We start from the raw sequence: 24,058 nt of genomic DNA, 5'->3' as shown, positions 1-24,058 counted from the left end.
ACCCTTATTCTTCCCCCAAGGAGCTGCTGGTGGCTGCCTGGTTGTGTGCTGGATACTGTAACAGCCATTTTGGTGCCGCAGCAGCTCCACATGCTGGGCAGCTCAGGATTGGGCTGTGCGTTCCTCTAACTGAGTAGATTGGGGCCAGTGATGTCCAGATACTGTTACTGCGATTGCCTCCTAGATAAGCTATATGAGGTGTTTTTTTTTCCAGGCTTGCCAAAATTAGATAGCACTTGAGGGACTAGGAAAGACCGTCTTCTATCCAACCAATCCAATTCTCAAGAAGTTCGGAAAGCAGTGCTTTTTGTTCCCATTTGAAGGAGAAAAAATACCACCTATCTTCACTTCATAAAACTGAGAAGGAAGAGGGAACTGATTGAATACGGTACTGTCTTGAAGTCAGAAAAGAAAGCAATTAAGGAGCAAAGTGAACAAATTGCCTCTGCTTGGGGACTCCGTGTTCTCAGAAACTACTGAGTGGGCTTAGAGCTTCTAAAAGTTTTCCCTACAGACAACTGCCTCTTTCACAGTGACATCTTTCAAAACACACAGGCTTGCTGAGCTACCATCATTAATTGTGCAAGGGAATAAAACAGCATATAAAAATTTGCAACAAGGGCTACATAATTTTTTTCCTTTCCAGTTTTGTATAATCTTCTGGGATTATTTTTTTGTTTTAATTTAGAAACTGGCATTTCTCAGACAGTGTTAACAGACTCTAAGGATCTTCTACAAAGACATGAGGATGTTCCAGTGGTACATGTGGGCTTTCAAGCACAGTTCAGCTCTCTTATGATTTTAGAATTCTGCACATTCCACTACACTTAATGGACTTTGCAATAGCAGCCAAGAACATGTCATTGAATAAACCACATTCAAGCATTTCATGTAATGAAAGATGTGACTGCCATTGAGCGACACCATCAAATGGACTTCCACTTCAACCAATATTTTCCTTATTTAGCAAGGGTATTCAAGGTGGGGAAACTGAATGCTTCTGCATATCAATTGAGCAGTTATATTAAAAAGCCAGGAAATTTAAAACCTTTGCTCTCACAGCTGCATTCATGGGGCTCAAGGGTACAGATTCTGCCTTGCATACAAAAGCACCTCTATTAGAACTACTCACAGTAAGATGGACTTGTTCGACTGACTGTTTTGTGTCAGTCTTCCTATCCTGCGCTGGAACAGGCAGGCCAAGAGGCTTGCGCTGTATCCTGCTCAGGATTGCGGCCACAAGCGGCTCAGCCAGAGCCAAAGGGAAACATCTCCCCTTACCTCTGGGTAAGGGCCGCTGGTGCCTATGGGTCTCCTCGGACTTGGGCCACCTCTTGAGGTGGTGCAAGTTCGAGGAGAGCGGATCAGCTTGGAGTCCCCAGTGCTGCCTACCGCCTGCCCTCCCCCTGCCCAGGAATGCCTCCTCAGCCTACCTTTTGTCCTTGCATCAGCACATCCAAGCTGCCACAAGGCACTGGGAGGAAGCCAGTGCGGAGGCTTCTGTCAGCCTCTGCAGGCCAGCGTTTCTCAGAGCACCAACCCAGCTTCCTCCTGAAAAGGTGCAAATGTGCCTTATGGCACATTTGTGACCTTCCTGGATCAGCACAAGGGACTTGCACTTGCTCAAGCCCGGGTCAGGATTGCACCCTTTGATCTTAATAATGACTCGGTATTATTGAATCAATATATGCAGCTGAACCAATATATGGATGTTACCTAAATAATAATAATAATAATAATAATAATAATAATAATAATAATAATAAAACTTTATTTTTATCCCGCCCTTCTCCCTAACGGGACCCAGGGCAGCTAACAACATATTAAAAAAACAGATTTTAAAAACATTAATACAAGCAGATAAAAACATTTAAAAACACACTACAGAGGCCATAAAAACAGTAGTCAGATTAAAAGAGTAAAAGAGCAGATCACCGAGGAATCAAGCCTGTAAAACTAAAAGATGTATAAAAAAAGTTAAGAAGGCCAGAAATCAGAAGGCTTGTTTAAACAACAGTGTTTTCAGGCCTCGCCGAAAACTCTCAAGAGAGGGAGCCATTCTCAAGTCAAGGGGAAGGGAGTTCCATAATGTTGGTGCCACTACCGAGAAGGCCCTATTTCTTGCAGCCGCCCCCCGGACCTCCTTGGGTGGTGGCACGTGCAAAAAGGCCTTCTCTGATGACCTGAGAGGACGAGCCGGATTCTACGGGAGTAGGCGGTCTCTAAGATATCCTGGCCCAGAGCAGTATAGGGCTTTAAAGGTCAAAACCAGCACCTTGAATTGGGCCCGGAAACGAATGGGCAGCCAATGTAACCCCCGGAGAAGCGGGCTGACAGAGTCAAACCGCCTGGCTCCGGTGACCACACGAGCCGCTGCATTCTGTACTAATTGTAGTTTCCGAACCGTCTTCAGGGGCAGCCCCACATAGAGCGCGTTACAGTAATCTAACCTCGATGTCACCGTGGCATGGATCACCGTGGCCAGGTCTGCATGATCCAAGTACGGTTGCAGCTGGCGCACCAGCCGAAGCTGAGCAAAGGCCCCCCTAGCCACAGCCGCCACCTGGGAATCCAGGAGCAGCTGCGAGTCCAGGAGGACCCCCAAGCTGCGAACCTGCTCCTTCAGAGGGAGTGCAACCCCATTCAGAGCAAGTCGATAATCCAGCACCTGCATCGAGGATTTCCGAACCAGGAGAGCCTCTGTCTTATCCAGATTTAATTTCAGCTTGTTAGCCCCCATCCAGATCCTCACTGCTTCCAGACAGCGCTCCAGGACCTCAACCGCCAGTCTGGAGGAAAGGAGAGATAGAGCTGGGTGCTCACTCCAAACCCCCGGATGACCTCTCCCAGCGGTTTCATGTAGATATTAAATAGCATGGGGGACAAAACTGAACCCTGCGGCACCCCGCACCTCAAGGGCCAGGGTGTCGAACAGGCATCCCCCAGCACCACCATCTGGGACCGACCCTCCAAGTAGGAGCGGAACCACCGCAAAACAGTGCCTCCCAACTCGGCCAATCGGCCCAGAAGGATACCATGGTCGATGGTATCGAAAGCTGCCGAGAGGTCCAGCAGGACCAACAGGGACGCACTCCCCCTGTCCAGTCCCCGGCGTAGGTCATCCACCAAGGCGACCAAGGCAGTTTCCGTCCCAAAGCCCGGCCTGAAACCAGATTGAAAAGGATCCAGATAATCCGCTTCATCCAAGACCCTCTGGAGTTGGGCCGCCACCACCCGCTCAATTACCTTGCCCAGAAATGGGATGTTGGAGACTGGCCGATAGTTATTCAACACAGTGGAATCCAGGGAGGGCTTCTTCAGGAGGGGGCGAACCACCGCCCGCTTCAAGGCGAGCGGCAAAGTTAACATCAAAGAAGAGTTGACCACCCTCCCCGTCCACTCAGCCAGTCCCCCCCGGGCCTCTCTAATCAGCCAAGCTGGGCAAGGGTCAAACAGGCAGACGGCCTCACACTCCAAAGGAGTCTGTCCACATCCTCAGGCTGCACAAGCTGAAAAGAATCCCACAATACTGGACAAGCAGTTGCCAAGGGGACATCATCAGACATTGTCAATGTGGCATCCAAGTCGCGACGAATACGATCGATTTTATCTGCAAAGTGTTGGGCAAGCACGTCACAGCGGCTGACCGTGTATTCCTCCTGGACTACCGAAGGGGCCTGATGAAGGAGGCCCCGCACCACACGGAACAGCTCTGCCGGACGGCTATCAGCAGACGCAATGGTAGCAGAGAAGAACAATCTCTTCGCTGCTACCACCGCCACGGAGTAGGCTCTATAATGAGCTCTACTCCGTGTCCGATCGGATTCATCACGAGTTTTTTGCCACCGTCGCTCTAGACGCCTGCCCTGCCGCTTCATCATTCGCAGCTCCTCAGTAAACCAAGGAGCCACTCCGAGTCTGCAGTGTGGCAGAGGTCGCTCCGGAGCAATCTCATCCACAGCCCTGGACATTTCCCCATTCCAGAGGTCGACCAGGGTCACAGATGAGGCGCCAGTCTTGGCAGTGGGAAAGTCCCCCAGGGCCCTCAGGAAGCCTTCAGGATCCATTAGCCTCCGGGGCGGACCATAGAAAACGGTCCCCCGCCTCTGCGGAGGTAGGAAGTCGCAACAAGCCTAAACCCTACCAGGAAGTGATCTGTCCATGACAACGGAGTGACGTTGATCTCCTCTACCTCCAGATCATTGCCCCCATGCCCAGCTGTAAACACTAGGTCCAACACGTGTCCTGCTGTATGTGTCGGGGCCCAGATCTTCTGGGACAGGCCCATGGTTGTCATGGCAGCCATGAAATCCTGAGCTGCACCTGCCACAGGGGCCTCAGCATGAACATTGAAGTCCCCCAGCACTAACAGGCGGGGGGCCTTCAATGCCACCCCCGAGATCACCCCAGTCAGCTCAGGCAGGGAGACTGTTGGGCAGCAGGGCGGGCGGTACACCAACAGAATCCCAATCCTGTCCGGCCCTCTCAATACAACATGCAAGCACTTGAACCCAGGAGACTGCTGGACAAGGCACCTGGTAAGGGAGATGGACTCACGATAGACCATTGCAACTCCCCCTCCCCGTCCCTGCAGTCTTGGCTGCTGCAACACCTGGAAACCTGGCGGACACAGTTCAGAGAGACTAACGCCTCCCTCCCCGTCCAACCAGGTCTCTGTAATGCATACCAGGTCGGCTTTCTCATCCAGGATCACATCCCGGATGATACAGGTCTTGTTATTCACCGACCTGGCATTCAAAAGCAGCAGCTTCAGATCCAGGGACTCACCGCCAGGACCACCAAGTACCCGAGAATTGGGGGAAGGACCAGAAGGGGAGATAATCTGCCTACGATGAACTCTCCTTCTCCTGTAACGGCCTGTCCGACCCCCACCACCATATCTCCCCTGGCCCGTCACACTCTTGATAGTGGCACCCTTCCCTTCCCCTGAGCTCCCTCCCGAGAGAACAGACGTGGCGAGGCCCACCTTCTGAGCCTGGCCTGCAGGCAGATCCTCGGCTGTTAAAATAACTATTGCTCCACTCTCCCCAGCCTCAAACAAGAGGGGAGAATCTCCGACGACTGTTGATTGGACCCTGTTCAAGATGGCAGCAGATCTTCCGGGCACGAGCCACAGGCCAAGAGCCACAGGCCAAGAGCCCTTTGGCTCTTGCCCTTTGGCTCGCGCCAAAGGCTCGCGCCTCTGGCGAGCCCAGCACTGATGTAAGTACCTGCCAGGGAAGGGAGGAGGAAAGCAATCAGGCAAGCAGGTGGACAAGCTTGCAGACTCCACCCCTCAGCCAGCCAGACCCCCAGCTGGTGTACAATAAATGTTTGGTGTACAATAAAATAGGGTTTGTTGGCATGTCCTACTTCATTTTGACTGTACATTTGGTAGCTGACAAAGAACATTTCCTTATAACCCAAACACGTGGGAACCAATGAAACCAAATGCAGGCCACCAGTCACATTTTATGGCTTCCCGGGTGATTGATAACTTCCTGTTTTTGCTGATTCAGGAAAGGAGCAAAAGTAACTTTATTGAGGCCATTGGTAGGTGCAAGTTTCAATGCATGTGCAGTTCCCATTGGTTATGAAACTTTTGAAACCTCCCAGGCACTGGATCCCAGATGGGCTTAAACACTTGGTCTCTTCAGGAAGTCTTCTGGGTCTTGGAGTGCTTGGACCCCTTCCTTGTACTCTCATCTACCTGTGCCAATCCTTATCCTAAGGATAAGAACACCCTATCCTAAGATAGAACCCTATCCTAAGATAGAACACATTCTGTGTGAAATTACGCATTGATTGATATATAACATGATGGTATTCTTCCAAATTATGATTTTAGTGATTTTGGTCACTAGTGGTGTCACACCCCCCCCCCCCCCAGGTGTCATTAACACCTTATTGCAGCAGTTCTCAAACTTTTAGCACTGGGACCCACTTTTTAGAATGACAGTCTGTCCAAGACTCGCCAGAAGTGATGTCATGGTGGAAGTGACATCATCAGGCAAATTAAAATAGGTATAAATAATTAAAGTAAAACAAATAATTAAATAAGCAGAAGTCAGCCCTGTTCCACCAAGTGAGTTTCCTTTGTAGCCTGCCTGCAATAACACCCCCCTTCAAAATCAGTAACGTTTTCAGCCCTACCCAGTGTCCAGTACAATTTAAAAACTTCTGTTTAAACCAGATCACTGTCAGGATCCACCTGACTTTTCAAGTCTCAAAAAGGTTCACCTTATCAGCTGAAGCCTCTGATTTGATCCTTTTTAGTGGGGGGGGGGGGGGCTGCCTTCTGGAGCACTTGTTTAGCTGCAGGTGCATAGGATCAGGACCATTCTGGTTGCTTTGCACTCTCCTTCACCTGATCTTCCGCACCAGCCAAGGCACGCTTGCCTACTTGCGAGTAAACAGGATCGTGAAGTTTAGTTTCACTTTCCATAGGGCTCAATACATTCATCTGCTTGAAGGGAAGGACTTCCTTCGCAGGTGTTTTTGGGTGCTGCATTCATTGGATCAGGACCATTCTGGTGTTGTTGGATTCCTCTCAGCCTGCCCTTTCCGACAGCCTAAGGCAAGTTCGCCTACTCGCAAGTAAGTGCACGATACAGCTCACTTTCACTTTCCATAGGGATCCATGCATTTTTTTTTGTACTCCTGTTTTTTGGCCATAACTTTTGATAGAAAGGAGATATTTCACTCTGGTTTTTTGCATTGCATTCCACTCGAAGTTCTGCATCCAATGGTATATAATATGATGGAGTTACTCCTAACCACGGCAATTTTAGCGTGTCACCCCCCAGTGTGCATCACCCCCCTGTGCGTGTCATCCGGTGCGGCCCACACCCCCCGCACCCTCCTAGTGACGTCACTGTCTCAGTTCCCTAACTGCTAATTGATCCACAGTAAGGAAGGGCCAGAACTTTTCATAGGAGATCATATGCTTTGTATTGCATGTGGGATCTAGTTCAGTAACTGGCCTCGCCAGTTAAAAAGATCTCATGCAGCAAGGTTGAGATGTACTTTTGCCGCAGGCCTAGTTTCCATCAGCATAGGTAGTCCTGGGCCAAGATTATTAGGTTGACAAGAAGCCACTTCCTTATATCTGCCTGTTGCCAATAGCTGAGAGGAAGGTAAACAATAAGACTTTGCTCTATTATTGTAGGCCAAAGAATATTTCACAGAGTTTAATTAACACCTTATCAGGATTAATTTTCACATGGCTTAAGTACTCTTTCCTTTGCTACCAGTAATTTTGGTACAAATCATTTTGATGCCTAAGGCAAGAAATAAAAAAAATATACCCTCCTAGCACTTCCTCCACAATAACAAAGTATGTCTTTTTTAATAAATGCCAATTTACTGACCTTTAAGATCACATCCAAATCTGCTGCCTGAAGCAAAAGCTTCATGATAGACCTAGTCCAGGTTTCTTACCTCACAGGGGCTAAATTCCATAACTGAGAATGGAGAAGTGGAGAATCACAGTGCCAAAAATGACTGATGCCGCATCCTGCGTGCCCCAGGTAGCCGCCGTTGGCTCCTCGGGAGAAGAGGACTTTCATCCCCTTCCCCTGGGTAAAGTGAGTAGCCCCACAAAGGTCAGTAGTGAATCAAGAGCCTCCGTGTTGGGCAGCAAGCCCAACACAGACGCTCTGGATCCGGTGGAGCTTTGCTCCACAGGTCCCACCTGCCTCCCTTCCCCGGCATGCCTCCTCCCCACCCTCCACCCTTCTCCCCCTCCTCAGAATGCCTCCTCCCTTCCTCCTCACATACCCATACTTACCTCTCCGCTGCTTGGTGGTCTGTGCAACCTCCTGAGCGGTGAAGCTCTGGTGGTCTCCTGGTGCTAGCCCAGCACCAGCCAGCACTGGGCTACCACCAGAGCTTGCCTGGCACGTTTGCGATAGTGCCTGCTGGTGGTAAGCTGGCATGCACTGTTCAGGATCGGGCCCTCAGACAGGTAAACCCTTTCCCCCATTTAAAGGGATTGCACTACTTAGAGTTTGAGAGTCACTTGGTCACTTGGGTAACCATTAATGAGCCCGTCCCTTTTCAAAAGAATGACGGAACAGTCAGAGCTGATTTGCCTGCACAGTGTTATAAGACCAGATGCCAGTGGGCAGATTAGTTCCATAAGAGGAAAAACTTGGAATGTGACTTCTGTTCCTATTGTGTTTGCTCTCTGGGGTTCTCTTGCCAATGCAAGCAGCAGCCTTCACGTGTCATTGTCATGTAATAATAGTCTTTAGTCTTTCCCAGAAACTCCTTCGGTCCCTCCTGTTTTTTCTTTCAGCCTTATACCTCTAGGCCAAATGGAAACCGGACTGAGAAAGCTTCTGTTGATGTTTGTTCTATGAAATGCATGAGCTCATTTTAGATTCATAAGAAATGCCATCAATGAAACTGCAATACAGTTTCATGCAAAGTGTATTGACCAAGACAGGTTCTGCAGAACCTGAACCATTCACATTTATTTATTTATTTCTGTATTAATATACTGCCTTTCTCATCATCAGATTTCTCATTAGATAGTAAAGGTGGTTTACATAGGCCTCTAGAACCCATGCGTCTTTACAGAATTGTTCTATATATAGAACACTTCCAGATGTTTTCCTTCTATGGTGTAGAAATTCCATTTAATGTGTGATTCAAACCCCAAGCCCGGTAGTCCCTTGTGCTGGCCATAAAGCGCCTTTGCACCCCTGAGAGTCGGCTGGGCTGGCGTAGGGACATGTGCCGGCCTGCAGAGGCCAAATTCAGCCTGAGAGCTGACTGAGATGGGTAAGTTTGTGATGGCTGAGCTGGGCTGGCACGGGGTCTAGGGGCCGTGGGGAGGGTGAGAAGGAGGTCTTTTAGGGTGGGCAGGCCTGTGGTTGGGCGGGTGGGGAGTGGGAGGTGGGGCCAGGATCCAGCACTTATGCCGGATTCTAGCCCTGTTCCCAGGCAGCATGGAATTTTTCAGGTGGTGTAGATCCAAGTAGACCCATTGTGGCCACTGTGGTTCTCCCCGGGGTGAGGGGAATTTATTCCCCTTGACTCAGGCCAAGCCTCAGCCAGCCCGAAACTGGCACTGGATATAGCACAGGCCTGCCAGCCTGCCTGTTCCACTGCAAGTGAGGATTGGGCTATAAGTTGCCTGCCACTGGGAACACTTGATTATGGGCCCAATCCTATCCAACTTTCCAAAGCTGGTGTAGCCACAATGCAGCCCTGAGGAAAGGGAACAAACATTCCTTTTATCTGGAGGAGGCCTCCATGGCTTCCCCCCCCCCCCCAGGATGCAGCACCATGCCTCATTGGTATGTCTGCATCAGTGCTGGAAAGTTGGATAGGATCTGGCCCTGTGTCATTCCCTTACCATCAAAGGTTTTTTGTGTGTTGGAATCTATGCCTGCACCTCCTCTTCAGGTTGATCAGGGGGTCAGAATTTCATTGTGGCATACATTCTCAACTGGGTGCAGAGGAACTAGCAACTGAGAATCTGACTCACAAATATAGACCATTTTCATCTCATTAGTGTGAGCTGTTAGCACATAGAGGGTGTCTGCTGTGGACCAGTTGTGTGGAAACTCCAAAAGGTGAATGAATGTCAAATCATCTTCAGAACTCTACATACAGTTTATTCATAGCATATCCAGGTTAAGATGGAGGCACTAGCCAGAAGTTATGTTTGGTGGTAAGCCTTTCCTCATTATTGTAGATTTGTTCTCGAAGTGGCTTGAAGAATCTATGGTTCCAGCTCTAAGTGTGTCTGTTGCCATAACAGCTCTCAGTTAACTGTTTGACATCCATGGAATGCCAGACACAATAATTTCTGACAATGGGGGCCCGTTCACGTCTGGAAAATTCAAAGGTTTTGCCAGCCATAACCTCATTAGTGGCCCAATCTTATCCAAGGCTGGTCTGTGGGACTGGGCCTCTGAGAGGAATTTTATCAGGGGGTACAGAGTTTCTCTTGGTCCCCTTCCCAAAGGCGGAGGGGTGAAACCAGGCCTGTAGCCAGGATTCTAGAGGTGGGGGGGCAACCATTTTTTCAGGGGGGGGGCAATTATGTCAGGTATCTATACTGGTGTGCAAAATGAAGGATAAGTATGGAGAAACATCAAAGACCCATAACTAACCCAAATTTTGTTAGAAGGAAATATTTTGGGTTGTTTTTTTTTTAAAGATGCATTCATTATCTGTAAAGCAATCTAACAATGATCTGCATAGAATAAATGCATCTCTATATGCAATGTAAAATCTATTTGTCTACATAGAAATAACATGCAACTTGTCCTTTCATTTTGGACACCAGTGCAATACACAGACTTGCAACACAGCAAAAGTAAAATGTATCACTATGATACAGGTAGCATTTACTTGTATTGAAAGACTTTCATTTGCTGATGACAAAAGTAAATTTACTTTACCTAAAAGCAAGAGGAAAGATATTGAAGTAAAATATACCAACGCCATGGAACATTAGTTTTTTACATTATTCATTACTTTTACAAAGCAAGGTACAGAAGATTTGAAACTACCTAGTAGAGCTGAATTCTCCTATCTGAGAATTGACTCTTCTTAGAACCTTTTTCACACTTAAATTTATGGTTCTCTTTAGCTCAAAAGTTAGGTATACTAAATTAGCCATTCTTGAGTGAGACATTTTCTCTCCCCCCCAAATGGGAAAGGCCCTACCAGACCCAAACAGCAAAAATGGTCCATCCAAAATCTCAGGTGCCAGAGCCATGCTTTTCTCTCCCCCCCAAAGAGAAAGGTCCTACCAGACCCAAACAGCAAAAAAGGTCCATCCAAAATCTCAGATGCCAGAGCCATGCTTTTCTCTCCCCCCCCCCAAAGAGAAAGGCCCTTCCAGACCCAAACAGCAGAAATGGCCCATCCAAACCTCCTGCCTGCTCACCCCCAAATGATGCCAGTCACTCAGCAGCAGCCTCCAGGTTTCTGCAAAGTGCCTGCACAGCCACTCAGCTCCCAGGAAGGTGATTGAAGGCACTGAGCACATTCCCTCCAGGCTTTTTCATTCCCAGCTCTCTGGTGTCCTGTGACTATCAGTAGGTCGCTATGATTGGCCCGTAAGGTGAGTTGCTAAGCATCAGCAGCCTGAGCTGATTGGAGGAGGCTGCCTGCAGGGAGGGGCTGAGCTCTCAAGGAACAGGAGCTAAATTGGGGGACATTCAACCACATTTACATGACAAGTGTGGGAAAAATGCCGGGGGAGGGGGAAACTGCTGGCTCGGGGGGGGCAAAACCCCCCTGGCCCCCCCTAGCTATGGCCCTGGGTGAAACAGAGTGGTGGGGTGGCAAAGGGGGCAAAACAGGCAGAAAAGAAAGAAAGAAAGAAAGAAAGAAAGAAAGAAAGAAAGAAAGAAAGAAAGAAAGAAAGAAAGAAAGAAAGAGTGGGAGAGGGGGTTGCAGTGGCACACCCTGCTGGGTGGTGCCCCAAAACATTTGCCTCCCTGATATTCCCCAGATAGTGCTGCTGTCCTATGAGTAGTCACCTGGAAGTCAGGTCAATTGAAAACAGTGGGGCTTACTTCCCAGTAAACACATGGTTATAAAACAAATTGACTATATCTTCAAAATAAAGTTTTCATAAAATATTGGCATGATCAATAAATTATAAAAATGTGTATACACACTGCAAATAGGGAGCACATATTGTGATGGAAACTTTATACTGCATTTAAAATAATGTATCTGGACATTTGTTACACTTCAGAATATTAAAATGACTTTAGTTTCCTGAGGTACAGAACTTGTCATTTCCCACTTATTTAGGCCAGTAATATATCTGTGTAAGAAAAACAACTTGCATTGTCCTCCTCAGTGATTAAAATCTTAACCTAATACATTGCCTTTTATTATGGGTTTATCATTGCTTCATAGTAATTTTGTCTGGTCAGTCCACTGATATATGAGAAAAAATAAAAAAAGTTGAAGTTTCTCAGATAGTTCTCTCATGAGAAAAAACCTGCAACTTCCAGATGTTTTTCTTAGTGCAACCAAAAGAAAAGACCCTTATTTGGGTCTCTAAGGAGGTGATAGCCAATGAGAGAGTTTGATATTTCATGCAGTGTTCATGTTATCTGTTCTGTTACCTTGCAACATTTTTTGGTTAGCCTTTCTAAAAAAAAAATTTCTAGTGTTCAATAGCACAAGATCTGCCATCTCGGAACCCAGGGAAAGGTATCACTGATTTTAGCACTGGTAAGAATGATCTAAGGGCAAATTCCTATCCAGCTTTCCAACCCTGATGCGCCCATGCTAATGGAGTGTGCACTGCATCCTGGGGTGACGGGGCAGTCCCGTAAGTCTCGTTGGAGCTGCATTGTGGCTGCATTGGCCATGGAAAGTTGGATAGGATTGGGCCCTAAGTTAAGTTTTGTAAAAATAAGCAAACTAACAGCCCAATCCATAGCAACTCCCTGAGCAGCAGTGCAGTAGAGCCAATGTAGCACCCACTGTATACTGTGAGGGAGTTTCAGCATCTGAAGACCTCTTTGGGATAAAGGAACATGCTGGCCCACTTAAGAACATAAGAATGTAAGAACAGCCCCACTGGATCAGGCCATAGGCCCATCTAGTCCAGCTTCCTGTATCTCACAGCGGCCCACCAAATGCCCCAGGGAGCACACCAGATAACAAGAGACCTCATCCTAGTGCCCTCCCCTGCATCTGGCATTCTGACATAACCCATTTCTAAAATCAGGAGGTTGCGCATACACATCATGGCTTGTACCCCATAATGGATTTTTCCTCCAGAAACTTGTCCAATCCCCTTTTAAAGGCGCCTAGGGTAGACGCCAGCACCACATCCTGTGGCAAGGAGTTCCACAGACCGACCACACGCTGAGTAAAGAAATATTTTCTTCTGTCTGTCCTAACCCGCCCAACACTCAGTTTTAGTGGATGTCCCCTGGTTCTGGTATTATGTGAGAGTGTAAAGAGCATCTCCCTATCCACTCTGTCCATCCCCTGCATAATTTTGTATGTCTCAATCATGTCCCCCCTCAAGCGTCTCTTTTCTAGGCTGAAGAGGCCCAAACGCCGTAGCCTTTCCTCATAAGGAAGGTGCCCCAGCCCCGTAATCACCTTAGTCGCTCTCTTTTGCACCTTTTCCATTTCCACTATGTCTTTTTTGAGATGCGGCGACCAGAACTGGACACAATACTCCAGGTGTGGCCTTACCATCGATTTGTACAACGGCATTATAATACTAGCCGTTTTGTTCTCAATACCCTTCCTAATGATCCCAAGAATAGAATTGGCCTTCTTCACTGCCGCCGCACATTGGGTCGACACTTTCATCGACCTGTCCACCACCACCCCAAGATCTCTCTCCTGATCTGTCACAGAAAGCTCAGAACCCATCAGCCTATATCTAAAGTTTTGATTTTTTGCCCCAATGTGCATGACTTTACACTTACTGCCATTGAAGCGCATCTGCCATTTTGCTGCCCATTCTGCCAGTCTGGAGAGATCCTTCTGGAGCTCCTCACAATCACTTCTGGTCTTTACCACTCGGAAAAGTTTGGTGTCGTCTGCAAACTTAGCCACTTCACTGCTCAACCCTGTCTCCAGGTCATTTATAAAGAGGTTGAAAAGCACCGGTCCCAGGACAGATCCTTGGGGCATACCACTTTTCACCTCTCTCCATTGTGAAAATTGCCCATTGACACCCACTCTCTGCTTCCTGGCCTCCAACCAGTTCTCAATCCATGAGAGGACCTGTCCTCTAATTCCCTGACTGTGGAGTTTTTTCAGTAGCCTTTGGTGAGGGACCGTGTCAAACGCCTTCTGAAAGTCCAGATATATAATGTCCACGGGTTCTCCCGCATCCACTTGCCTGTTGACCTTTTCAAAGAATTCTATAAGGTTCGTGAGGCAAGACTTACCCTTACAGAAGCCATGCTGACTCTCCCTCAGCAAGGCCTGTTCGTCTATGTGTTTTGAGATCCTATCTTTGATGAGGCATTCCACCATCTTACCCGGTATGGATGTTAGGCTGACCGGCCTATAGTTTCCCGGGTCCCCCCTCTTTCCCTTTTTAAAAATAGGCATGACATTTGCTATCCTCCAATCTTCTGGCACCATGGCCATTTTGAGGGACAAGTTGCATACCTTAGTCAAGAGGTCTGCAACTTCATTCTTCAATTCCTTAATAACCCTTGGGTGGATGCCATCAGGGCCCAGTGACTTATTGGTCTTTAATTTATCAATGAGATCTGAAACATCTTCTCTTTTAACCTCTATCTGACTTAACTCCTCGGTTAGGAGGGGCCGTTCGGGCAGCGGTATCTGCCCGAGGTCTTCTGCCGTGAAGACAGATGCAAAGAACTCATTTAATTTCTCTGCCATCTCTAAGTCTCCTTTTATCTCCCCTTTCCCTCCCTCACCATCCAGAGGGCCAACCGCTTCTCTGGCGGGTTTCCTGCTTCTAACATATTTGAAGAAGCTTTTATTATTCCCCTTAATGTTGCCGGCCATGCGTTCCTCATAGTCTCGCTTGGCCTCCCCTATCACCTTCTTACATTTCTTTTGCCACAGTTTATGTTCCTTTTTATTCTCCTCATTAGGGCAAGACTTCCATTTACGGAAGGAAGCTTCCTTGCCCTACACAGCCTCTCTAACTTGGCTGGTTAGCCATGCGGGCACCCTCCTGGATTTAGTGGAACCCTTCTTTCTTTGCGGTATACACCTCTGCTGGGCCTCTATTACTGTTGTTTTAAGCAACCTCCATGCACTCTGGAGAGATTGGACTCTTTTTACCCTCCCTTTCAACCTCCTTCTAACCAGCCTCCTCATTTGAGGGAAGTCCGCTCATCGGAAGTCAAGGGTTTTTGTTAGAGATTTGCCTGGTATTCTTCCCCCAACGTGCACGTCAAAACGGATCGCAGCATGATCACTGTTCCCCAATGGCTCAGTAACGTTTACATCTCTAACCAGGTCCTGCGTACCGCACAAAATTAAATCCAGAGTCACCTGTCCTCTGGTGGGCTCCGTGAGTAGCTGATCTAAGCCACAGTCATTTAGCACGTCAAGAAATCCGGTTTCCTTATCGTGACCAGAACACAAATTGACCCAGTCAATATGAGGATAATTGAAGTCCCCCATGATTACAACCCTGTCCTTCCTTGTCACCTCCCTGATCTGTTTCCTCATTTCAAGGTCCCCATCAGATTTCTGGTCTGGAGGACGATAGCACGCCCCCAATATTACATCACTGCACAAGCCTGGTAATTTAACCCACAGAGATTCTACGGTGGAGTCGGACCCACCTTCAATCTCTACTTTGCTGGATTCTATCCCTTCCTTAACAAAAAGGGCCACCCCACCTCCAACACGCCCCTGCCTGTCCCTCCTGTAGAGTTTATAGCCTGGGATTGCGGTATCCCACTGATTCCACTACGTATCCCACTTTTGCGGTATCCCACTACGTCTATTTGGATCTATGCCAGCCAATGGCATCACTAGAGTTTGCATCACCCAGTGCTGGAGGCCAGCACATCACCCCATAATGGACCTCCTCCCATGCAGTGGGAGGGGCAAGGACCCGGATGGTGGGTGTGGTGATGTACCATCACTCCGCCCTGCTGGTTTTTTGGCTATACCTTTTGATAGAACACAGATATTTCAATGCAGTTTTTTTATTGCTTTCTGCTGTAAAATACACATTGAGTGGTATATAACATGATGATATTATTCCTACAACTGCAATTTTAGTTACTTTGATCACTAATGCTGTCACCTCCCCTGTGCATGTCACCCAGTGTGGCCCACACCCCTCTAGCAACACCACTGATGTCAGCCCTATTGCTGGTGCAAGTCTGCATGGATCTGGATTAAGGGATTGAGGCCCAGGTAGGGAGGTTACAATTTTGGCATGCACTACCACCATTGAAAATGCCCCCTTCCCATCCTGATCCTCCCTCTTAACACCCTAATCCTCTTCCTTCCCACCCACAGCCCACCCCAGATAAACTCACCTTCTTTGGTGATGACTGGATGCTCCAGTGGCATGTGGTCCCCCGTTTTTGTGCTGGTGGCCCTGCTGTGCAAGTTGTTACTGTAGCCACAGCACTGACGGAGTGGGCCTTCTACAGACAGATGGCACTAATAGGATTGGGCTGTAAAGCTGCAATCCTAAATGCATTTATTAGGGAGTCACCTTGAAGGCAATGAGACTAATTGTGCTGTAAGTTCAAATAATTTTAAACAGCATAACTAATTTATGGCACAATCCTATGGTCCAGACAGAGCACCAGTGGACTGAGTCCATCTCTTCCAGGACTCTGTGGAGCTGAGACACCACAAATCACTTTGCCCAAAATGGGGGGGGGGAAGGTTAGACACTGGCCTATAGTTGTATGAAATAATGGGATCCAGTGAGGGCTTGTATAAAGAAGTGGTAGATTGCTGTCACCTTTCAGGCACTAGGCCCCCTTTCACAACCCACTAAGCCAGACCTCCCCATGCTGATCAAATGTACCATGCTGGGCAAAGATGCTGCTCAGACAGTTCTGCTGCCTTCCACTGCCAGTGTGGGACTTACTCGTGTCTGCGCCGTTGGTGGAGCAGCTTAGGTGATGACCCCTGCACAACGTGATGGTGGATCACAAGATCCACCATCGCATTCCAAGGATAGGATTAGCCCATTACTCTTTAAGGTATTACATGACTCTTTGTTTCTTGTGGCAATAGATTAGCATTTCTACTGCATTATTCTCATCAAATATGTAGAGTGTGGAGTGAAGAAATGAAGGGTTTGTACTTGAGATTCTACCAAATTACTTTCACTGAGATCTTTGTTGGGATTGTTGAAGTGCTGTGGAGCAGATGGAATGCTAGTGTTTCATTTACAGTTTTGAAACCCTTTTGTGGATATTTAAAAATGCCAAATATTTCTATTTTATGAAACTGGCCATAAGGAAAGACAAATGTTGCATCACTTATGTCTACTAGGCTGCCTTATATTGAATCACATCATATCTAGTCCCCCACTATGGCTATTTCATCTGGTATCAGTTCTCAGCCTGAAGTTTCTGAACCTTGCTTCTTCAGAGCCTTCTATTTGGCAATTCCAGCAATTGAACCCAAGTCTTACTGTTCAGCCAAGCACGTGCTTTGCCACTGAGCAGAATACTAAGTGTCCAGTTCCAGAAACATATTTTTCAAAGGCTATTTCTCATTCACCAAAGAAAATCCAAAAAGGAAAATTTGTGATGCATACTTATGATTTGTTGTGTATAAATAAGATACATCTAGTATCTTGTTCCTATTTCTATGAGGGCAGTTTATTTATTTGTAAATGAAATTTAAAAGCTATGGAATATCTTGAAGTTCATGTTAAATCTTTTATGTAATATAATCAGTATTAATCAGCCCAGCACACAGTTAAAGCTCAGGGGACTTTGATGGTCTTCACTATGTGCTTGACTGGAGTCAATTGCTGCAGTCTAGAGACTTGCCACAGATGTAGGGGGGAGGGTCTCACATGCACAAGAATGACCAGGTGCTTCCCATTCATTCCATTTCTGCAGGAGCCTACAGAATTTGTTCTAGGTGACTAGAACAGGTGCTACCTATGGAAAAGCCAAAGAACAGCTAACAGCCCCAATTGTATCAAATCACCACACAGCAATGCAGTAGTGCTGGCACAACTTCCGCTGCATCCCATGGAGGAAATTTGGATGCTGGAGATCTCCTCAGGGTAAAGGAATACTTATCCCACCATCTTAGGGTAAGCCTCAGCGATCAACCTCAGCCTCAGCCTCAGCCACCATGGATCAACTTGAACCTGCACAACCTCAATCACTGGAGCAAGTTTGAGCATCTATGCAGGCAGATCAGGACCAGGAAGCAGGTCAAAATCTGATGTGCTCCCTGGTGTGCTGCTGTGCTCCCTGGGGCATTTGGTGGGCCGCTGTGAGATACAGGAAGCTGGACTAGATGGGACTATGGCCTGATCCAGTGGGGCTGTTCTTATGTTCTTATGATGTGTACCCTGCCGCCCTCCTCAGCCTCATCCGCCTTCCTTAGCACCCAATCACCATCCTGTTCCATCTATCCTCTGCCCCATTTAGCTCCCTACCTGCTTGCTGCCAACTCCTCATTGCTGGCCTACCTCCTCCAGCTGGCAGCTGGCTTCTGTTGGTGCACAGAGCTGGTAACTTGTGGCAGCACCCAGCTTGCTCATACCAACATTTGCAATTACTTACGCTGACAAAACCTGTGTTCCACTGGTGTACTTCTTCAGTAGGATTGTATCTGACCAACTCTTGTTAAAAAATTGCTTTAGAATAAAATTATAAATAATCTGTGGAAGTAAATTGAGATGCCTTTGGGGAGGACTGTAAGCAGTGGCGTAGCTAAGGAAGTGCAGGGGGTAGCGGTTGCCCTGGGCAACAAACTTTAGGGGAACAACAATCTGAGCTTGACACTTGTGGCCAAAATTGTGAAAAAATTGGTCTGTATGAATAATACTAACATGCTGTTACCCTGCACATGCCCAATCTCGTCTGATCTTGGAAGCTAAGCAGGGTCAGGCCTGGGCAGTACTTGGATGGGAGACCACCAGGGAATGCCGGGTGCTGTAGGCTTATACCATAGTCTTTCGAGACTGAAGGTTTCCAACCATATATCATTGGAAAGGTAATTTAATGCAGAATGCAATGAAACAAACCTCATTGGAATATCTGTACTCAATCACAAGTTATGGCCAATTAACCAGAAAAGTAAAACACAACTGCCTTATGGAACAGAAAATGAATTTTCTTAACTCAAAACTGACCTATGAGACTGATTGTTCTGAGAGCCAATGAGATGTTATTATGATTTAGCATGGAACCAATAAGGTGTTAATATGAGTCAACTCTCATTTCCATGTTACCTCTCATTTCCATGTCATAATACAGTTACCCCTGCTAACTGGGTAAAGAGGCACTTCTTCCTCTTATAATTTGCAGGGGGAGAATAACTGTCCCTCTTCACCCCAGCACAGTGTCTCTAACCAATAATGGGCACACTTTTTAGTTACTTAATTAAATTTGATTTTGATGTGGGGAGGCTACAAAATCTTTGACCCCAGGTAGCAGATAGATGCCTTAGCTATGCCACTGGCTGGGGAACGGTGGCAGAGCAAGTGGGTGGTGAGCTTCTGGGAGGAGGAAGCAGATTTTCCCCCCATAAGAACATAAGAACATAAGAACAGCCCCACTGGATCAGGCCATAGGCCCATCTAGTCCAGCTTCCTGTATCTCACAGCGGCCCACCAAATGCCCCAGGGAGCACACCAGATAACAAGAGACCTCATCCTGGTGCTCTCCCCTACATCTGGCATTCTGACTTAACCCATTCCTAAAATCAGGAGGTTGCGCATACACATCATGGCTTGTACCCCATAATGGATTTTTCCTCCAGAAACTCGTCCAATCCCCTTTTAAAGGCGTCTAGGCTAGACGCCAGCACCACATCCTGTGGCAAGGAGTTCCACAGACCGACCACGCGCTGAGTAAAGAAATATTTTCTTTTGTCTGTCCTAACCCGCCCAACGCTCAATTTTAGTGGATGTCCCCTGGTTCTGGTATTATGTGAGAGTGTAAAGAGCATCTCCCTATCCACTCTGTCCATCCCCTGCATAATTTTGTATGTCTCAATCATGTCCCCCCTCAAGCGTCTCTTTTCTAGGCTGAAGAGGCCCAAACGCCGTAGCCTTTCCTCATAAGGAAGGTGCCCCAGCCCCGTAATCATCTTAGTCGCTCTCTTTTGCACCTTTTCCATTTCCACTATGTCTTTTTTGAGATGTGGCGACCAGAACTGGACACAATACTCCAGGTGTGGCCTTACCATCGATTTGTACAACGGCATTATAATACTAACCGTTTTGTTCTCAATACCCTTCCTAATGATCCCAAGCATAGAATTGGCCTTCTTCACTGCCGCCGCACATTGGGTCGACACTTTCATCGACCTGTCCACCACCACCCCAAGATCTCTCTCCTGATCTGTCACAGACAGCTCAGAACCCATCAGCCTATATCTAAAGTTTTGATTTTTTGCCCCAATGTGCATGACTTTACACTTACTGACATTGAAGCACATCTGCCATTTTGCTGCCCATTCTGCCAGTCTGGAGAGATCCTTCTGGAGCTCCTCACAATCACCTCTGGTCTTTACCACTCGGAAAAGTTTGGTGTCATCTGCAAACTTAGCCACTTCACTGCTCAACCCTGTCTCCAGGTCATTTATGAAGAGGTTGAAAAGCACCGGTCCCAGGACAGATCCTTGGGGCACACCGCTTTTCACCTCTCTCCATTGTGAAAATTGCCCATTGACACCCACTCTCTGCTTCCTGGCCTCCAACCAGTTCTCAATCCACGAGAGGACCTGTCCTCTAATTCCCTGACTGTGGAGTTTTTTCAGTAGCCTTTGGTGAGGGACCGTGTCAAACGCCTTCTGAAAGTCCAGATATATAATGTCCACGGGTTCTCCCGCATCCACATGCCTGTTGACCTTTTCAAAGAATTCTATAAGGTTCGTGAGGCAAGACTTACCCTTACAGAAGCCATGCTGACTCTCCCTCAGCAAGGCCTGTTCGTCTATGTGTTTTGAGATCCTATCTTTGATGAGGCATTCCACCATCTTACCCGGTATGGATGTTAGGCTGACCGGCCTATAGTTTCCCGGGTCCCCCCTCTTTCCCTTTTTAAAAATAGGCGTGACATTTGCTATCCTCCAATCTTCTGGCACCGTGGCCGTTTTGAGGGACAAGTTGCATACCTTAGTCAAGAGATCTGCAACTTCATTCTTCAATTCCTTAATAACCCTCGGGTGTATGCCATCAGGGCCCGGTGACTTATTGATCTTTAATTTATCAATGAGGTCTGAAACATCTTCTCTTTTAACCTCTATCTGACTTAACTCCTCGGTTAGGAGGGGCCGTTCGGGTAGCGGTATCTGCCCGAGGTCTTCTGCCGTGAAGACAGATGCAAAGAACTCATTTAATTTCTCTGCCATCTCTAAGTCTCCTTTTATCTCCCCTTTCCCTCCCTCACCATCCAGAGGGCCAACCGCTTCTCTGGCGGGTTTCCTGCTTCTAACATATTTGAAGAAGCTTTTATTATTCCCCTTAATGTTGCCGGCCATGCGTTCCTCATAGTCTCGCTTGGCCTCCCCTATCACCTTCTTACATTTCTTTTGCCACAGTTTATGTTCCTTTTTATTCTCTTCATTAGGGCAAGACTTCCATTTACGGAAGGAAGCTTCCTTGCCCTTCACAGCCTCTCTAACTTGGCTGGTTAGCCATGCGGGCACTCTCCTGGATTTAGTGGAACCCTTCTTTCTTTGCGGTATACACCTCTGCTGGGCCTCTATTACTGTTGTTTTAAGCAGCCTCCATGCATTCTGGAGAGACTGGACTCTTTTTACCCTCCCTTTCAACCTCCTTCTAACCAGCCTCCTCGTTTGAGGGAAGTCCGCCCGTCGGAAGTCAAGGGTTTTTGTTAGAGATTTGCCTGGTATTCTTCCCCCAACGTGCACGTCAAAACGGATCGCAGCATGATCGCTGTTCCCCAACGGCTCAGTAACGTTTACATCTCTAACCAGGTCTTGCGTACCGCACAAAATTAAATCCAGAGTCACCTGTCCTCTGGTGGGCTCCGTGACTAGCTGATCTAAGCCACAGTCATTCAGCACGTCAAGAAATCCGGTTTCCTTATCGTGACCAGAACACAAATTGACCCAGTCAATATGAGGATAATTGAAGTCCCCCATGATTACAACCCTGTCCTTCCTTGTCACCTCCCTGATCTGTTTCCTCATTTCAAGGTCCCCATCAGATTTCTGGTCTGGAGGACGATAGCACGCCCCCAGTATTACATCACTGCACAAGCCTGGTAATTTAACCCACAGAGATTCTATGGTGGAGTCGGACCCACCTTCAATCTCTACTTTGCTGGATTCTATCCCTTCCTTAACATAAAGGGCCACCCCACCTCCAACACGCCCCTGCCTGTCCCTCCTGTAGAGTTTATAGCCCGGGATTGCGGTATCCCACTGATTCTCCGCATTCCACCAGGTTTCCGTTATGCCCATTATGTCAATATTTTCCCTTGTCACCAGACATTCCAGTTCTCCCACCTTTGCTCGTAGACTTCGGGCATTCGCATAAAAGCATTTATACATGGAATGCCCCAGGATGGGCTGCTTATTCGCTCCTTTGTCCCTGCATCCTCTCATTGTGCCAAACCGTCTATCACATCCCATCTCCCTACCTTTCCCAATTTCTTCTCCTACCCTGCCTTTGTCTTGTTGTTCTCTAACCTCCCCATCCTCATCCCATAGGGATGAGGAGTCCCGAACCGGATGCCCCTCGGCTCCTGTCGGCCTTCCCCCAGGGATCAGTTTAAAAGCTGCTCTGCCACCTTTTTAATGTTATGCGCCAGCAGTCTGGTTCCATTCTGGTTCAAATGGAGCCCGTCCCTCTTGTACAGGCCCCGCTTGTCCCAAAACGTTCCCCAGTGCCTAACGAATCTAAACCCCTCCTCCCTACACCACCGTCTCATCCACGCATTGAGACCCCTGATCTCCGCCTGCCTAGCTGGCCCTGCGCGTGGAACAGGTAGCACTTCAGAGAATGCTACCTTTGAGGTCCTGGCTTTCAGCTTCCTGCCTAAAAGCCTAAATTTGGCCTCCAGGACCAATTTTCACTTTTTTAATAGCCCAGGTGTGACATCATTTCTGGTTGTGACATCACCTCTGGGGCATCATTTTGAGCTCGGTACCAGGCTACACGATCATTAGCTATGCCACTGACTGTAAGTCAATGAACATGTGTGCTTTGAATATATAAAAAGCCCTACGTTTCATCCCTAACATCTCTTAAAATAGATCCTTGGTATCAGGACTCAAAAAAAACCCTGACCACAGAGAACTACAATCTCTTCGGGTAGCTAGTACTAGGCTGGATAAATTACTGATAGTGTGGCTCGCCCTATACAGCAGGTTCTTACATCCTTTATATACATCATAGAATCCACATGTGGCTCTGAGTCAAGAGAATCCACAAATAATTCATTAACAGACAGCCAATTTCTATAAGAGTTGAGCTATCTATTGTTTTTAGATTGTTACTATTTAAACCACAGTCTTTTGAAACCATCCTACCTACTTCTGTGAGACTGTTGTGAAGCTATTTGCATATGATTTGTAGCCATGGTCACTCAACTATTAAATGGTTTACTAGTCTCTAATAAGCATACTGTCCCCTAACAGGATTTAACCTTTACTGGTTTCATACAGACATCAGAGATAGATTTTGCAGTGGCTGTTTCTATTTTAGGAGATTTTACTCTGATCCACAGAGGCATATGTCCAAGAAACTGCCTTAGAGGGTGTTGAACATCTGTTAACTGATGACTGATCAGAGCTGGTTAAAAGTTAGCTGTGGAACACAGAAAAATGAAGATGACCTCCAGATTAAAAATAGAAATATCCCTTGAATTAAATTATCAAAGCACAGTGGCATACCTAGAGGGGGGCAAGTGGGGCAAATATCACAGGGCCTGTGCTGAGGAGCACCACTGTGACCTGCCCAGCACCCCTAGTACCCCAAGAACTGCACTGACAGTGGCTGCAGGAGCACGGCCACTGTCAGTGTGGTTCCGCACCACCCTGAGGGTCACCCTGCCCCCTTCTCCTCCCCTTTAACAAGAGGGGAGGGGTGGCCCTAAGGGTGGTGGGAAATGGCGCTCGCCTCCTCTGATTTTGGAGGAGACACACGCCACTTTTCCAGCTCCAATGGAGCATTTTGCACTGCTTACAAGCTACAGGAGTGCTTTCGGGCCACTGGAAGCAGCGCCCAGGAGGTGAGCACCCTACGCCTCCTGGAAGTGATGTTTGTCTGTCCTGAGCATCGCTTCCAGCAGTGCTAAAGCAGTCCAATGGAGACTTTTGTTCTGCTTGGAAGTGGCACGAAACATTCTGTTGGAGCCAGAGGAGTGGTGCACATCTCCTCTGAAATTGAAGGAGACACACACCCCTTCCCACCACT

General features: G+C 47.5%; 1 pseudogene; it reads left to right on the top strand.

Annotated features, from left to right (window-relative positions):
* Window positions 1–18,490: 18,490 nt before the first annotated feature.
* LOC136642792 (5S ribosomal RNA) lies at window positions 18,491–18,608 on the top strand (annotated as a pseudogene).
* Window positions 18,609–24,058: the final 5,450 nt, after the last annotated feature.

This window comes from Tiliqua scincoides, chromosome 2 (genome assembly GCF_035046505.1).
Source record: "Tiliqua scincoides isolate rTilSci1 chromosome 2, rTilSci1.hap2, whole genome shotgun sequence".
Taxonomy (NCBI): Eukaryota; Metazoa; Chordata; class Lepidosauria; order Squamata; family Scincidae; genus Tiliqua; species Tiliqua scincoides.
This window is presented reverse-complemented; position numbering and strand designations above follow the sequence as displayed.